The sequence below is a fragment of the Chrysemys picta genome, chromosome 1 (genome assembly GCF_011386835.1).
Source record: "Chrysemys picta bellii isolate R12L10 chromosome 1, ASM1138683v2, whole genome shotgun sequence".
Lineage (NCBI taxonomy): Eukaryota > Metazoa > Chordata > Testudines > Emydidae > Chrysemys > Chrysemys picta.
The window spans coordinates 210,586,800-210,602,141 of record NC_088791.1 but is presented as its reverse complement, the minus strand read 5'-3'; the positions used below and the strand labels follow the sequence as shown (position 1 = coordinate 210,602,141).

The 15,342-nt window shown below is 38.6% G+C and overlaps 1 protein-coding gene across 2 annotated transcripts in view; it reads left to right on the top strand.

Moving 5' to 3' along the window:
• The first annotated feature begins 5,570 nt into the window (after positions 1–5,570).
• Positions 5,571–15,342, top strand: part of IL1RAPL1 (interleukin 1 receptor accessory protein like 1) — a 1,133,236-nt gene continuing 1,123,464 nt past the window's right edge. The window contains exon 1 of one of the 2 annotated variants that reach the window (XM_065591092.1): positions 5,571–6,198. The gene's annotated coding sequence lies outside the window, so the exon portion shown is untranslated. The remainder of the gene's footprint in view (positions 6,199–15,342) is intronic. The other variant, XM_065591086.1, reaches the window with a different exon arrangement.

The window sequence follows — 15,342 nt, the reverse complement described above, 5'->3', positions numbered from 1 at the left end:
CACCACTAGAGGGGGACAGTGCATCACACCAAGCAGGCATGGTTACAAAATGTCTTCAATCATTTTCTTATCAGAGGCTTTTGATTCATTTCAAGGGTTGTATTTTGCTATTAGTACCTGCTGTCAGTAGTGCTCCCCTTTTTAGCAATTTCTCTCAATATTTCAAAGTTTCTTTTAACATTCCTTTTTCCTTCTGCCAGGCAATTACTATTACTTCTAGAAAGCAACAAGGTTTACAGTGTAAATAAAACAAAATCCTTTCTTCTAAATGTGGAGGACATACTCCATCCATTTCTTGGCTGTACATAAATATATCACATTATTTAGGATTTACGCTATAACTAGAGTCATTCTCCCTATATAGAAGGATAGATATCTGACTCACAAGGCAAAGAAACGTGCAGTTTCTAATCTGGGATGAAATACATATCATCCATGGTATATTGGATTTACAAGGAAAATGTAGAATAGTTTACATTTTGGGGTGAAAACGCAAGGCATGGATTTTTTTGGAATAACAGGTAGTTTGCCCAAATTGACTTTGAATCTTACAACCACATTTCTAGCTGGCTTAATTTTCAGCTTTCCCATCCATCTTTTGATCCATTCACAATGCACAATGGGCCACTTTGCACAGGAAAGCAGGGTGTTACCCTTGCTTGGTAATTTAGGGTACATGTAACTGCAATAAAAGATAGGTAGGTTGAGTTGGGCTTGCGGGGCTATACAATTGCAGTGTAGACGTTTGGGTTTGGGCTGGAGTGGGTGGTCTGAAGCCCTGCGAGGGGGGAGTGTCTCAGAGCCAGGGCTCCAGCCTGAGCCTGAAGAGCTACATTGCTATTTCATAGCCCTCCATCCTGAGCCCCTTGAGCCTGAGTCAGCTCACCCAAGCTCTGAGACTCGGTGCCTCAGGTCATAGTGCAGACATGCTCTTGGTCTTCTTTTTAGCTAGGTTGGGAGAGAGAAGGTGGTTTAATCCATATGCACATTATGAAAGATTCTTGCCTCGGTGACTAACAATATTCTTATTTAGCCATTTTAAATTGTAATCTGGGGAAGAAGAACTGCTGACTTTGGGTCATCTGAGATTCCTTAGACCAGTGTTTCCCAAACTGGGGTCGCCTCTTGTGTAGGGTAAGCCCCCTGGCGGGCTGGGCTGGTTTGTTTACCTGCCGCGTCTGCAGGTTCAGCTGCTCGCCGCTCCCACTGGCTTCTTCACTGCTCCAGGCTATTGGGAGCTGCTGGAAGCAGCGTGGGCCGAGACATATACTGGCCGCTGCTTCCCGCAGCCCCCATTGGCCTGGAGCAGCGAACCGTGGCCAGTGGGAGCTGCAATCGGCCGGACCTGTGGATGTGGCAGGTAAACAGCCTGGCCCGGCCCTCAAGGGGCTTTCCCTACACAAGAGGCATCCCAAGTTTGGGAAACACTGGCTTGGGGCTGGTCTACACTGGGGCGGGGGGGAGGATCTCACATCTTCAGCTACGTGAATAGTGTAGCTGAAGTTGAAGTATCTTAGATCGATTTACCTAGGGTCCTCACGGCGCAGGATCGACGGCCACGGCTCCCCCGTCAACTCCGCTGCCGCCTCTCGCTCTGGTGGCGTTCCGGAGTCGACGGGGATCACGTTCGAGGATCGATTTATCACATCTAGACAAGATGCGATAAATCGATCCCCAATAGATCAATTACTACCCACCGATCCAGGGGGTAGTGAAGACGTACCCTTAAACAAAGTGTCTCACGTGATGTGAACCATAGGGTTTTTTTTTTCTAATTTTAGAAGGCCAGAAGGAATCTGTAGCTAATAATCATTCACGCATAGCTATCATATTATCTCTTACAAAAAGTAAATAGACAAATAAGAGGCAGCTGGGGGAACAAGTTTATTATATAGAGATGTGCTTGAATACATTAGTTATAACAAGGGTCTCTGCAATTGTAAATGCTCACCACCAGCCTAACCAATGCCAGAAGGTGATTATCAGACACTGTCAATTGTGCCTTAAGTATGGATTTGAACTTGACCACCCAGAGGTGTTCAGCACTTAAGAAATGTGCTACTTTGATGAATATCTATATTCCTAAAAATCTCAACCTCTGAGTGTGGTGTATGTGTACAAAGAGAATGGTTTAGTGAAATATATTGGGATTCATTTGGTTCTGATTTTAGTCTGTGATGTGTGAATAATCCACTTTATGGAAACTGAAGAAACTATGGTCATTTCAGTATCTGCTGTCTTTTATTTATTTATTTATTTATTTATTTTTACTTTAGAATATCAATTAAGCAGTGTATTGTGCCACCACTGTCCCTGAACTTCACCCCAAAGTGACCTAAAATGGCCCATTCTATCCTTCACCTCTCTGAAAAGACTGTCAGCAGAGTGACAGAAAATGGTCGTTTGAGATATGGGCACCCAGGAACGGTATGGACACCACTAAAGCAACTCCATATCAGCCATCAAACATCCACTAGAGAGTAGAAATCTTTGGTCACTACAAAACTAAGCTGTATTGGAATAAACAATCTAAAAGTAAAAAGTTCTGCATCATTTTTAGCAGTCCCCCTGAGCCACTTATTTTTGCTGTTATTGCATTTTAAATATTACTTCATTTTTTAAGTGTTTTGATTGACTGCACTATTCCTAATAGTATTTCTGTTTCCATAATACACACTTTTAATGTTTTATTCCTTTAAGTCATTTGCTAAGAGCCAGAATGAGATGCAGCTGATATCTCCCCCCTGATTTTACATCATAGAGTAAGATAAATGTATTCAATAATCCTGTGTTCATCAAATTGTTGCTCCTCTCTTGATGAAATGTCTCTTCAGAGAAGGTCATCAACAAAAGAAGATAGGCCAAAGAAGGTGCTGAAGTCCATCACTTGGAATACATACTGCATAATATATGGACGCTGTTATACAAGTGTTTCATTGTCAACAATACGTCAGGATACATAATTATATATATGACCATATATATGCTGCCTGTGAGCTACAAGGACGGTGTTAATCCACATGCCACACCTTCCTGCCTGCCCTGTGTACAAATGCCAGACCTCTCAGAGGCAGGACAAAGTCAAATAATAGCTCAACAGAGTGTCCAGACAGGGGACAAAATGTTCTTTAGTTAAATCCTTACAACTATAATGGTATTCAAGGTTGCAACTGAAAGCTGAATTTATCCTAATATCTTTAAATGGAGGCCACATTTGTTCTATACGTTTGCATATTTGCCAACTCTATTTTCAGGTACAGTCTTAGTTTTTCCAGTCTGGTGTTAGTAAATGTACCAGATGCCTAGTCTTTGTCTACACCTTCACTTTCCACATTTTTTCCCTTTTTCCTTCCTCCTGCCCATCCTCCAATCAACAGCTATCTGTTTAGGCACTTATACGACCCTCATCACCAGAATATTGAGCACTTCACAAACATTAATGAACTCTTATCCTTATAACCTTCATCTGAGTTAGGGAAGTCTTATCCCCATTTTACAGAAGAGGGGCTAAATCAGGGGTAGGCAACTTATAGCATGTGTGCCAAAGGCAGCACACAAGCTGATTTTCAGTGGCACTCACACTGCCCGTGCCTGGCCACTAGTCCGGGGCCTCTGCATTCTAATTTAATTTTAAATGAAGCTTCTTAAACATTTAAAAAACCTTATTTACTTTACATACAACAATAGTTTCATTACATATTATAGAATTATAGAAAGAGACCTTTTAAAAATGTATTACTGGCACGCAAAACCTTAAATTAGAGTGAATAAATGAAGACTTGGTACACCACTTCTGAAAGGTTGCCGACCTCTGGGCTAAATCGTGCAGAGATTTGCCCAAAGTCACAGAGAATATCTATAACAGAGCCATGAACTGAACCCACATGTTGAGTACTTGTCCAGGGACTTAACCACAACACCTTTGTTCTTCCCTCTTTAATAGTTCCTCTATTCTGGCTACTACAAGGCATTTTGGGACACTCAACATCTCAGTTGTACACTGCCTGGCTCATTTGGCAGATTTAAAATGTCCTATGTCTACGTGCTAAATGTCAGCACAGTAATTCTCCAACTTCGTTCATGTCTACCCTATCCACCTACTTACAGAGGCCCCTTACAGTAGTATCTAACCATCTGCTTAACCAGTAATATTAACCTCCAGATACTACAATTGACTTGTGGTTAAATGTTACTTTTTTCTTTATTTATCAGGAATTGTGACATTCTGCTACAGAAGGGGAAGAAGCTTATGCAGTTAGCTTTACCACAACTCCCATATATACTTCCTACAGTTCCCACAATGCATATACCCTGCCCACCTTTGTCATAGTGCATAAATTCCAACATTCCCTCACCTGCTTTTTTTAACTTAATCCTCTAATGTAATGAGTGTGTCTGCTTTTTTTTCTACTGCACAGCTCCACTCAGAGAGTGGGTGATATATACATTACCATACTTTAATGAGTATTCCTTATCTAGACATGAATCCTAATATGCATCATATTGGTTCTCAGGTTTAATTTCTTGTAAATATCTCTTCCGCCCCCTCCCCCCGGTCGTCCAAGTTCAAAATGCCTCCTAACCATCAATGTGTCTCTGAGCCTTGTCGGGGGTGTCAGAATTTTACACCGTTACATTTTACAGATCATTGTTTAACACTATAGACATCTGCAAACGAGTATTTATTTCGTGAAGTAATTAACATTCCTAATCAGATGCACCTTGCAGCTGCTGTTAGTCTTAATTGGCAATAATGCAGTTACATTTTGTTACATATCTTCAGAATAGTTACGGGGGGTGGGGGAGGGAGCTGAAGGGAGGGAAAAGATAAAACTGTTCCCACACAGTTCAGAGAGTTCGCACAAAGAAGATCCCATGGCAACAGCGAGGCCCACAGTTTGCCTTATAAAAAAAATCCAAGAATAGATAATGCATCATCTCTTGTAAAACGGCACTTCACTTCGGAAACTGGAGGAAACAATATATTGAGCTCGCCGTTTAACGCATATGCACAGGATCCATCGCAAGTTAGCCGCTCTCCTTTTCCCCCCTGCCCTCTAGAAAGAGCAGCGAAAATCAAGTGGTACCAATGTAACGTGTGTTCTACATACTGGAAATAGAGTCACTGTCTACAAAGATAGATCCCTGCTATTTAGGACTTTTTTTCCAGGATCCTTTCTGACGGTTCCCACCTTCCCTCCCCCCGAAAAAAATCAGCTCTCTAAACTAATGCGTGCAAAACGGTGGTTGTGTGTGGATTGGCTAGTACTAAAGTATCCATTGGGTGGCAGTAACAGTATCTTCTTTGACTTGCAGCAAACCAGAGAATGCATTCAATCAAATAAGCCGATCTTGTAGAAACACTGGAATCATTTATGCATTGCAGTTTCTCTCTCTCTCTCTCCCTCCCTCTCTCTTCCTTAGGATATTTTGGGTGGATTGTGGTTATTAATCAAGACCTCCTGCTATTTGTTGTTCACTTGTCATTTTCACTGAAGATTAGCATCATTCAGAGCAAACCGGCATCTGATTTTCCCCCCACTTTTTTTTTTTTTTTTGAGATTTATTTATTTTTTATTTATTTTATTTTTTGCCCGGTGGGAGTGCTAGGACCCAGGAGACATCCTTTCAAACAGCAGGGGCTGTGTGCTTTCCACATAGCAGTACAGTACAAGGAAAACCCCATCGGATCCGTTATTGCAGGATACTTGTGAAATATACATAGGATTCTTTCTTTCTTATAGCTGCATCCTGGATCTGGAAATTTTGCATGTGCAGCAAGAGGCTTTGAAAGGCTACCACGCACAGAGATTTGCAATCAAGACTCCTTTTCTTGTCCTAGAGCTCTCAGACTTGTGTGGTTCTCAGTCTTCTCCTCTTCCTTTCCTCCCCCTTCTCTCCCTCCCCCGCCTTTTTTTTTAAATTAATTTCTGCTTTACACCTGGATCGTATCTTCCGCGAGCAAACTGGGCACTTTCAGAACTAACGGGGGCGAATCTTGCAGGGAATCTAAGTCTATATGGAATTATCAGCTTTGATGGTGAACTTGGCACTTGTGAATGGGCTTCTGGTTCGAATTATTAATTGCTAGCAAAAAAGAGGAGTAAAAACGTGGATTCACCGAATACGCATTGTGATGACCAGAAATTACCTTATTGACTGATAGCAAGATCAGAATATTTTGGAAGACTGTTGTGGGTAAGGTCATTTTATATATGCAAAGCCCATCGATGGCATGGCTAAACTTGGTGTCTTGTAATTGAAATGGGTACTTTCATGATTACTGCATTACACTGATGTGTGGGGATATCTAGCCATTATTGGCAGCTGAGTGAAATAACTGCAGTAGGTATTGTTGAGAGTGCATTTTGTGATAAATCAAAGCATCGGTTTCCCCCCCCCCCCCCCCCCAAACCTCTTGATATTGGAGAGTACCATGAATTCATTCTGGGCAAACAGTCTTTCTCTGGATGTAATATGTGTGGCTGGAAAGAATATATGGCAGTAAAAAGAGGACTAAGTAATGGTATCTATTTAACATAAAATCGGTTCCCATCCGTTCGTTAAAACAAATGTGTTCAACTCTGTGCAGCAGTCTGCTGCATTTCATAGCTGCAATGGAGGTAGAGAAACCTCATTTTTCAAGTTGTTAAACTTTAAGGTGACAATGCTTATTAATTATGCTACAGGGATATGGTTCTAACAGGTAAATGTCACTGGTGATTTTGGATTACAAACTATTGCTGTAAATTCTACAAGAAAATTGCAAACTGGAATATGGTGGTAAAAGCTGGACTGGCGAATATAAAAAATATCTGAAATGTCACTAGCCTAAAAACCGCTGGTCCGCCTGTTTTTATTAAATATCTTTTCACCCACTAACTTACCCACTGAAACCTCAGACCCACGTGCAAAGGAGTTGAAGATCTGCAACAGAGATCATATCTTCAGGATTGCCTACATATATATGCAGCTCGCAGGGGAATTATGTATACATTAGTTACTTCTATTTACTGTGGTGGGGGGAAAACAGCCCTTTAAATAAACCAAACAAGAAAGCGAATGAGACCAGTTTAAAAAAAAAAAAAGAAATCCAAGCAATGCAAATTGTTAATTTTTCTCTGCAAAATCAAATTGATAGAGGGGATGGGGGAGGTTGAGAGAATCAATAGCGATGACGTTGTATAGTGCAATGCACTGCAATGCTAAAGTTATATAGTGTATGCGAAAATATATGCCCCCCATGTACGGCTGGTGGGTTCATGCATAATGGATGGCAGAAGATATGCAGATGTATCTGTAGGAAGACGGATGTATTTGTGCATAATCGATGATTATGTAACTTGGTTAGATCAGTGACATCAGTCGGCGACAGTGTAATAATGTAAGCATACAGTGTATCCATCACTTGTGTTAACTTTAGAATGCTCCTAGGAGCTTGGAATGAAGAGAGGGGGAGAGATGGGGGCGATCTCTTGTTCGGCTCCTGTTAAACGTTTGCCTTTTGTGGGATGAATTTAACATGAATCTTTTTCGCAGTGGAGTTTCCCTGGGACAGTGGCTCCACAAAAGCGTCAGGCTGCATAGTTGCCAACTCAGCCACACCCGTGAAGAGAGCCACATAAAATCCCTGCAATACTACACAATGGTCCCATTGAACAGACCAGCCTGAATCTTTCAACGAGGGTCACAGTGTAACCTGTGATTTAAATACATGTCAGCAGCTGAGTGGAAGGAGAGCTCAACAGACATTAAAATTGTGTTCCTCTCTCAAGATAAAACATAATCTGTGCCCTCCCCTCCCCTTACTGTTCAAGGTAGAACTGATGGTTGTTTCACTCTGGTATTTGCAGGTCTTGAAATGGATATTGTTGTCTGCTTATACGAAATGAGTGTCTTAGAGCTTTTTCTTCAGCAGTATGATATACTCTAGAGATGTGTGCAACACCAGAAAAAAAGTATCTTCAGATAAAATATCTGAATCTACCTGTTAAATTTTAAAAAGAACACAGAACATGGTCCTTAAATGATTTAAATCTCATACAAATGGTAGTATATTAACAACTTTAAAATACATCTGAAAAGCAAGAGGGGGGGAGGGCAGAGGGCAGAGGTGTGAGACAATCGTCCTTTATATTTAAATTGAAACCACCAAAAAAGTAATGTTGTATTGATATGTATTGTGGACTCAAATCACCATATCTATCTGTGCTCACAAAGAAAAGTTACTCTTCTAAGACTGATAAGCTTGTAAAAGAACTATTGAAGCCCCATGCCTTTAAGCGGTTTTCATGGACATATTTTCTGAAAAATGCAAGCCTGATGAAATCTTAACTCAGCTGAAATGAATGATTTTATCACCTGCTTGCTCCTTTCCTACTTCACTGTAGATTCAGCCTAGCAAGAATTTACTAAACAACTTCTCAGTTAGGAAGAGGTGAGAGAGGAGGTTTTGCATTTCTTGATAAAGGTGATCTCCACAGTCCTACTCTACTTGTGAGATGTAATACAGTAGCCAACTCATAGTAACTTTGCAAAGGAAAACATCATAGCACCAGACTAGAAAATCATTCCCTCCTCAGCTTTACTCCAAACAGCAGTATTTTAAAGTTGGCTTACCATTTGTTCATGACTATTTTTTATATTTCTTTAGGACAAGCCTGGGCAGACATAAATAAATTCTGCTAATGTAGTTTAGGGTTTGACATTCATAGAGTACCCTGAGTAACTGGGAAAAAAAGGATGTGAAGTAAACTCCTGTTTCCATCCTTCAGGGGTCAGAATAACACTATGGCATTTCCCATGCACCAATACATCTCTTCTAATTTTCAGAAATGTTCATGGCATTGTCTTCTTCCCCCACATACATCCCAAAACATACTCTCCCCATCTCTCTGTTTAATTATTTAGGGGGCTTCTTATATATAGTGCAGGTATGTATCTTAGAAACAACACTGTTTTCTGGAGAAAATGTTATAAATGCAGTGCTATCTGAGAGTACATAATTAATGACTAAGAGGGAATATACGCTATATGGAAATGATATAATCATGTATCATACAAATATTTGCAAATATTTTGCGTGTGGTATTAGTGAGTTATAAGAAATCAAGTTTAAGCTGAAGCTTGTTTTTTAACCTCCAATGGAATATTATGAGTTTTAAAGACTCCTAGTTGATAAAAAATGATCAGGGTTTCAGACCCAAGTGCTTTGTCCCTCCAATATGCACTAAATATGCCTGTTGTGAGGGGAAACTTTTCTTGTTTGGATAAAATTGTAAACTATTCACATACATGAAATGAAAAATTCCAGTAAACCATACCCAGGGCCCAATTCTATTCCCATTTAAATCAGTGGTGATTTTGTGACTCACTTCATGGTGACAATTGGAAGTCAGCTTTTAAAGAACATAGCAGTGCATAAGGAACAATCATACTACATCTCTTTAAATAAGAAAGTTCTGACTTTGTTTCTTGATAAGCAGCAGACTTGGTTTATAGCTAATAGGTAAATAGTAACATGTATAGGGCTGATCCTAATGCAAGATGTGTAATATTAATCAGCAATGTTTCTGTAACGTATATGAAGGATGCAGTATGACTATTAAATTAACCCCTCATACTGTAATTGACACAATTAACAGATAACTGATTAGGGTTTCAATTCCAATAGATTTTGGTCTGTTTTACAGTGAAGTGGTTTTTGAATACTTTTATGTTTCTCAACATATATGATATTTAGTGCTTGGCAATCCTCTCATTTTTATAGTGTAGACTACTTTATGGCAGTTGAAGCATCCAAGCACTGATTAATATGATTAAAAACTAGCAACTTATCTAGTGGTGCTCAAGCTATAAAGTGTAATTATAGTGGCACCATTTGTGCAGCTATAGATAAAGATGTGTCAGCTTTTCTATTATAAACCCCTATGCTGTTGCCATCCATTGTCAAGGACCCACGAAATAAGGAGGATTTATACTATAGCCCATGCACAACTTTAGAGCATCATTATGGCCTGTCAGGTCAGCAATCAATATATATTTTTTAAAGTCCTTCCATGTACATCTCCAACAACATCAAAGCAGCATTATAGCCCATCAGTTCAAGGATATATTGGTTTTGTTTTAAAATGCAAATATGTATTAGGTGACATATGTGCTGGAGGTGCAGCAGCACCTCCTGGTTTGAAGTGGTTTCTATCATATACAGGGTTTTACAGGGTATACAGGGTTTGTTCAATGGCTTTGCAGCAGCTATGTTACATGACAGGCTACAATGGCTCTGAAGGGATAATTACAATTTGCCATGTCATTTTCATATGCTTTTATAAAGACTCTCTTTTCCCTTTCTTAAAAGAAAAATATTCATATGTACAAGTGACATTTCAGTAGTGACAGCTTAAAATGAGAACAAATTTTGTGTAAGGATTTTGTTTTATTTTCATGGAAGGTTTCTAAATTCTCATATTCCTGTACTGCAGTCGTGTAGACCACTATTCTCAGTGCAAAAAGAGCAAATATACCCATTTCAGTTGCCACAACTGTGTAACACAGGAGCAAAGAAATCAGAAGTTAATGGTTCATTTTCTCTCTCTCTCTTATCTAATTGTGCCTAGATATTATAGGTGATTTCAGATCACTTTGTGACATTATGCAGCACCCTGTAAATGCTGCAATAACTAGGTATGATGGGATGCGACAAGGACATAGGCCATATTGCTTTCTGTACAGAGACAATTCATGTCTCTGAGAGTTGCACACAATGATACTCTAATGGTCATAGTATCAAGTACAGTGATTCCCTAGCAAATTTAGAGGGGTGTGTGTGTCTATTTCTGGATTTTGTGATTTCAGAAAAGTTTGGACTTTCTCAATGTGGGTAGAAATAAATTTCATCGGAAGCAGTAAGAGACACTGGGTGAGTAGTGATGTTCAACAAGAGTTGTCCTTATTTTATTTTTTTTCTTCTTTTATTCCCTTCACCAGAAATTAATAGAGGGGACTCTGGCATTAATAGGGCTTTTGGAAATACTGTATTTAAAGGAAGGAGAAGAAACAGAACAGGGAAAGAGGATGTTCTCAGGTTAGGGGTTGCATAGAAGATGTTGAGGAGGCAAGAATGCTCCTGTCTTTTGCTTCCCCCATTTGTATGTTGTATCCACCTGGTGTCTTTCCTTATATATATATTTAGATAGTAATTTCCTTGGTGCAAAGACCATCTTTTCCTTTATATAGAAACTCGCACAATGGGACCCGATATCTCATTGGTGCCACTTCTGAGTAAAAATAATAAATAAGAGTGGGAGAAAGTACATGGTTCCTACTTATTACCTTGGGTGAACAGCAACATTTACCCTGAAATAGCCCCAACTTTCAGAACTCTAGCAAAATCTGCTCTGGTCCTGATTGTTGCTTCCATACAAACTTCCCCAAACTACTGTACAAAAACCTGTCTTAATGACCTATATTAAAAATCTCATTGTGATATGTGCTTCAGTTGTCACTAAAAATGTCACTAAATTTAGCCCCACCCAAATGTATAGCCATCGTAGGGTTGCTGGCCTTAAGAAAATCTGAAGTCATATTAACATGTGGTATTACAATACACATGAAAAGGCTTCTACTTTTGAGACTATATATGAGATAACCTACTACTGACTATCAATATTTCCTTCTCAAGTGCCTTAAGCAGTGAGTAGTTAAGCCCAACCTCCTCTTCCTCCTGCAACTACAAGAGTCCTTCAACAAGGTCCTCCAGTGCTGTGTGGCCACATTGCACTGCATTTCTGGAGGATTATGGCTGTAGAGTCATTGGATCAAGCTTCAGAAGGATCGTTTCAGTAAGGGAGCATCTCCTGGCATAATAGATTCCTATGGATAGAGCTAGTATGGCTGGAGGAAAAGGTATATGACCTGAATGCCTCTGTGCTGCACTGTCCCCTGGCTGTGGTTTCAGTTCCTTGTGTCTGTTACTGGCCCTCAGGGACCATTCCCATGCACAGAAGATCAGGGATTAGAGCAATACAAAGCTGCACTTTATACCATCTTAGCATTGCCCACCATCTCAATTTGTGCTGCGTGCTCCTTGGCCATAGATGAGTATCTGGTCCCTATAGTCGAACAAATATTTGAGGTCTGATTTCCTGCAGAAAGGTTAAACATAAAGTTATTGATTCATGGCCTTCCTAGCTTTTTGTTTTTGTTTTTGTTTTGGTTTTGTGTGTGTCTGTGTGTAATATTAATTGTGTGCAGGCTTATTTTATTGCATGCCTATTCAGTGGTTGTAATTAAAAGGCAAACAGACCTGATTCTCTATTCTGTTACACAAGTTTTATGACTGTGTAACATCACTGAATAATACTACATTGACTCCAATGTGAAATCAGTATAGAATCAGGCCTTGTGTGTGTGTGCGCGTGTTTACAGTTAATTGAGGTACGACAATTATTTCCTATTTTAATGAGGTTAAAAACTTACTATCTCACATATCATGATCAGGTAGCTGATTTAAAATGCTGACTTTTTATTAATATATCTTTTAATGGTCTGGAACAGGAAATGAACTGAGGTTCACTTGAAGATAAACTTATTTTGGTTAGTCCAGGCTGGAGAGGGACTTCTAAAGGACCTAATAAAAGTAGTCAGTTAGGCAACATAATAACATATGTCATTTTAGACCAGTGCAAGGTAAGAGTGCACATTGGAATGAACAATTTGAACTACTTCTACACACTGATGTTTTCTAAAATAAATTAACTGTAACATCTCACGGAAAAGACCTGGACACCATTATGGACAGCTCATTGAGAACACCCGCTTAGTGTGCAGTTGCAAACAAAAAAAGCAAACAGTTTATATTGATTAGGCTGCATTAACAACAGGATGCCAAATAATACTGAAATTATTTATTATACGGTGCTTGTATAAATTGATGACATGCACTATCCTGAATACTCTGTCCAGCATAGGTCACTCCGTCTGTAGAAGGAGATAGCGGAAATATAGAAAAGGTCCAGAGAAGGGCAACAATAATAATTAGAGATGTGGAGAGACTTCCACATGAGAAAAGATGAAGAGCATTTAGTATACAGAAGAAATTATTAGGTGACATGGCAGTGGTACATGAAATATTGAAGGATATTGGGAAGATCAGCTGGATTCTTCTGTTTACCATTTCTCATTAAGAACCAATGAAACTAAATTGCAACAAATTTAAAACTGTTAAAAGGATATACTATTTTCCATAATTCATAACTAACCTTTGGCTCTCATTGACACAAGATATATTACTGAAATGAAAAGCTTAATAGGACTGAAAAAATGAATAGATATGTACATGAATAACAAGAATATCCTATGAAGTTACAATAGCTATGATAAAATGTATCCATAATGTTAACTATGAATACCCTAAGGACCCAAGTCAAATTCTAACTGCCTTTATGTTACCATATGACATTTATAGTTGATGGCCCTGTGCTCCTAAATCTCTCATGCTCTTCTGAAAAAATCTGCTTTATATTTGTCCATTAATGGGTGCATCTTCTGAAGAAGCTGGTACTGGAGATAAGTTACCTGACTAGAAATAACAAAGGTGTGATCTGGAATGACAATTTCTATGACCCCTGTGAGTTATTGTCCCTCATTACAGATTCAGTCTATAAATTTGGCACCTGAACTACTATTTAATCATGGTTTTACTGGTGCTGACTGGGCAACCTCATTTTGCTATTTAAGAACCTGGTCCACAGTTCATTCTAATCAATAGAAAGATGCCCACTGAGTTTTACACAGTTTTAATATTTAATTGCCTTGATTGTTGTTAGTTTCTGTGGAAAAATAAAACTTAATGCTACTTAATTTTTAAAAAATATGTTAACATTGATTAGAAAGGGAAATCTTATAAATGTTAATGGAAGTCAATAAACCTTTATCGTGATGTTGATGCTTATCCAGCTTGATCAATACCCATCATTTTAAGAGATGCACAGCTCTCCATTTCTGTTCCTCCATAATGGGAAGTGCTTTGGTTCCAGAAGAGGCCTTATACAGATAGATTATTTCTCAAGATTTTAATACTATGGTGACAAGCACAGTATAAAAATAGAGAGAAATCTAGAACATAAATTTAAAAACTGTGCTAGTTTATTCTGGAAAGTTCAACAGTTAATCAGGTTATAAATATGCTTTTTAATCTTTTATTTGATTAGCATATCTTCCTTCCTCCTCCCTCTTTATAATGTATATTCTATTAAAGGACAATCAAATGGCTCAATGGACATACACTATACATCTATTGATGATTGTCCACTTACAATGGAACTTCCTTAAGTGATGTGGTTTTTTTCTCTCTCTGTGTGTGTGTGTGTGTGTGTGTGTGTGTGTGTGTGTGTGTGTGTGTGTTCATAAGGAATTCAAGTACTTAAGGACCAAGCCTTTTATACTTCAGATTACTAATGTAAGTGAGAGGGTTTTTTTTTTTTTTTTTAAATTGAATATCCTAGAATCATTTGTCAAGGTCTAGAATGGGAGGGGGGAGTTTAGGTGAGGTAACAAAATAAAGATACCAATATGCTAATTGAAGTAATTCAAAATGAGAAAGCTGAAATGAAATTAAAAAGGACAAATTAAGAAACAAGGTTCAGTTGGGTTACTGTTCTAGCACATTGGAAATGCTAGCGCTGTTAGCACTTGGAGAAATCCACCCTCCAAGGAAGGACTGTTTTGTGGTTTAAAACATTAGATTAGGATTTATGAGACTTGGGTTTAATTCTTATTACTGCCAAAGATTTCCTGTATCATAAGGAAGCTATTTAATTTCTCTGTGCCTCAGTTCCCAATCTGTAAAATGGAAAAGATGTGAATGCTACTTTTCTCCAGTCCTGTCTTGTCTACGTATGTTGTAAACTAGTTAGTCAGTAGATGTCTCTTACTTTATATGTACAGTAGGGCAGAACTAAAAGTTTGTCAAAAAAAATGTTCAACAGAAAATTGGGTTTCTGGCCAAACAAAAGTTTCCATGGAAAGTGGCTGCTTTCCTCCAAAACATTTTTAATGTTTCATTTGAAAACAGAAGTTTTTGTTTTCTGTTGAAAGTTTGTTTTTGAAATTTTCCACTGTACATTTTGATTTTTTTTTTAATTTCCTAGACATTTTCAGTAGGGAAAAAAAAAGATATTCTCAGATAACCTGTAATGTCCTGTGTCCAGTAGAATATTACCCTGGTTTTAGATTGGGTTTTAGATGCTAGTGTAATACAAATAATATGGTGAACAGTGCTGGGTTTTTTGTTTGTTTGCTTTTAAATACTAATCCATAATCTTAATTTAAAGTTTCTTCAAA